This window comes from Petaurus breviceps, unplaced genomic scaffold, assembly GCF_028583685.1.
Source record: "Petaurus breviceps papuanus isolate PSGF00001 unplaced genomic scaffold, PetGlider_PUasm1.0 689, whole genome shotgun sequence".
NCBI lineage: Eukaryota > Metazoa > Chordata > Mammalia > Diprotodontia > Petauridae > Petaurus > Petaurus breviceps.
In genome coordinates, this window is record NW_027186458.1 from 269,174 (window position 1) to 272,248 (window position 3,075).

General features: G+C 36.7%; 1 pseudogene; it reads right to left on the reverse strand.

Moving 5' to 3' along the window:
- Positions 1-813: 813 nt before the first annotated feature.
- Positions 814-2,867, reverse strand: LOC138174490 (protein DBF4 homolog A-like; annotated as a pseudogene).
- Between the last annotated feature and the right edge of the window lie 208 nt (positions 2,868-3,075).

Genomic DNA, 3,075 nt, shown 5'->3' on the forward strand with positions numbered 1-3,075 from the left:
ATCTGAATCTTTGGAAAGAAACTGGGAAGCCAGAATAATAAGCATTTGATAGGAAGATAGAGTACAGGGGAACAACAGAAGAAATATGTGGGACTGATCAACCCAACTGTTCCTGAAATGAACAACAAAAGAATGAAGCAAAGTCAACTGATATCCTTGAAGGCAGGGGTGGGGGGGTGGAGGTGAGGAGGGGGTGCAAAGAGGGTTGAAGTTCGTCCATGTTGATGTCAGCCACCACTTCCTTTTTCTTGGTGAATTCTACAATTTACCGCTATGTCTGAGGGGAAAAACAAAACATGTTTTTCCATGAGGTTTTAGAAGGTTTCTTTAAAGAATCAAAGAAATCCCTTCACTTTCTTTATGGAATTCTTACCTTGCAACATATTACTCCCGATCCCTCATCCCCTTATAACAGGTATTTAAAGAAATTGAGTGTGGGTATGTAGATACACAAATACATATATACACATGCATATTATGTGTGTTTATATATATACATGCATGTGCATATGTATGCATGTGTGTATATATATGTATGTATATGTGCATATATATTTTACACTCAGCTACATAGTAGGTCATCTAGATAACATTATGGATTTAGGTCATCTATTCTTTTCTTTTTTTCCTATGAATAATAATCTTTATTTTCAATATTTACATATGGTCATTAAAATGTACACAAGACACCCAAATAATAAAACAAGACTTCTTACATATATATATATATATATATATATATATATATACTTTCACATATACAATACTTGCCATTTGTGAAAAACGCAAATTAAAAACAAAACAAAAACTCCTCTAAAACCCAGTAAACGTGGAGGACAAAGATGGGGAAGAGAGAAACATGGACAACAAGCTCTTCCCATTTTCTTCCTCCCAAACCTCTCATATATTACATGAGCTGTGCTTTTCAGAATAGCTTGTAAAACCCAGAAACTCAGAACTTTCTTCACTGGTGTACTACAAATAATTTTCTTCTTTTGTAGCAGGAAATTCTGCTTTGTTCTTTACATGTAATTTGGCCTTCTGCTAACTTCTTTTTTTACTCCTACTTAATACTATATTTTTGCTTTTCAGTGCAAATTCCCTGGAAGGCAAACTGTGCTTTCCAAGTCCACATCTTTGGGTTCTTCACAAGGATGACTATGCAATGTTGCCTTGGCTTCACTATGGAAGAAACTTCACAAGGTTCTTCTCTATGGAATATTGCCTTGGCTTGACCAATAGGTTTTTCTGGTGAATGGTTAATTACTGTAAGACTAGAATCATTACCATGTGGGGAACTAGTGCCATTTTTCTTCTCACTGGTATCTGGAAATTCGTATTCTGACTTCTGTTTTAGTGGAGACATATTTTTTTGTTTGTATTGTCAAAATCAGAATCGTGTATAAATGTCTCTAGAATATATGGGAAGCATTCTGTTTTTAGATCTTCTGGGTTTTTTTTTTTTCATTTATAGTTCCTTTATGGTCAGAAACTTCAGGAGTATACCCCTGTATATCTTTATTCAGAGGTAACCAAATCCAGCTTGATGTCCTTCTTCATTGGATTTATTATAGAAGATTTTCCGCAATCCAAATACTCTCTGAGGTTGCTTGTTAATTTCGAAGGACATGGACTGCATGAAGGAAACAAATCTATTGGCTCTGAACTGAAGGCAACTTTCTGTGAAGGAGCCCTGCTTTCTTGATGTTGGAAATCCTGTTTTATCACCTGTTTGGTATTATTTCTCCAAGAGTCATTTGGGGAAATTTTGCAATTCCAGCTATTTTTCAGATTCATTCCTTTTTAAAGTATTTCCAATGATGGGGGCAAAAGATCCAATACTGCATCTTACTCCTGTATATATTGCTTTTGTATCCTACAAAGTCATGCACCACCTTGGATATGATATCATCAATAATTCAATATTGAGTACATTGTTCAGTTTCTTTGTTGTTGTCCTAACAGATGGGCCAGGAACATCTGGTATCTCTGTGAGCAGCACTCACACTAACCCTTCTTGTTCCCTCTGAGGTGGGGATGCACAGGAGGGCATCCTCCCTCATAAACTTCATAGCCAGTTCTTTTCCTTTGTTTAGCATGTGCTTGTTTCTGCAGACTAGACATTTTATACAAATAAAAGGGACTGCAGGGCTATGGAATGGAATAGTTTATAAGAGGTACATTGGACAGTTGAAGGTAAAATGGTCTGTAATGGCGGATTGGATCTTTCACCTTTACAAATGGCTTTTTGAGCCTTTCTGTTCTTGTTTTCTGAATACCTTATCATTTTCCCACCTCTTTTAGGGATGTGCTTGATTTCTTGATCAGATACATTTTTTTCTTTTGTTCAATATAGTATTTAATATCATTGATATGAAGAATTCTCACTCCCCAGGATAAAGCATTTGACAGGATACTATTTGAAGGGATGAACTCATGTTGCTTGATAGGTTTTTCAACTAAGAATTTTCCTCTACTTACACCTACTGGATCTAGAGTCTTGAATGAACTTCCATCACAACTAGGGTGAGGTGAAGTATTTCCTCCTCTACATGTTGATTCCAAACTTGGGAAAGGAGAAACACACCCCAATGTCTGAGCATATTTTGCTTCCTTTTTATTGAAAATTAGATAACATATCTTTGCTGAGAAATTCTTCAAATCTCTCTCCAGTCTTTCAAAGATCACAATTCTTGGCAAATCAAGATAAAAACTTTTTCCCCAGAGGGGCTTATATTTAGACTTTTCTGATTTATTATCATTTCTCACAGTTTTCAAAAATGGTCTATTTTTCTCATTTTTAAAATTTGTATACCACCTGCTGGGTGATGGCCTTTGCTGCAGATCCTCTTGGTGCTGGCTTTCATGATCCACATGCTGGGGCCAACTCCCACAGGGCTGCTGTTGCTCTAATCCAAGTGCCTGCTGGGGCAGGAAGGAAGAAGGCTGGATTTGACCACCTCTGTTTCCATGGGCTACGTCATCTATTCTAATACCCCTCAGTTAAGAGCTGGTAAAACTGAAGCCTAGGAGAGAAATTAAATGATGCAATCAATTTTAGGTCCAGATTTGGAT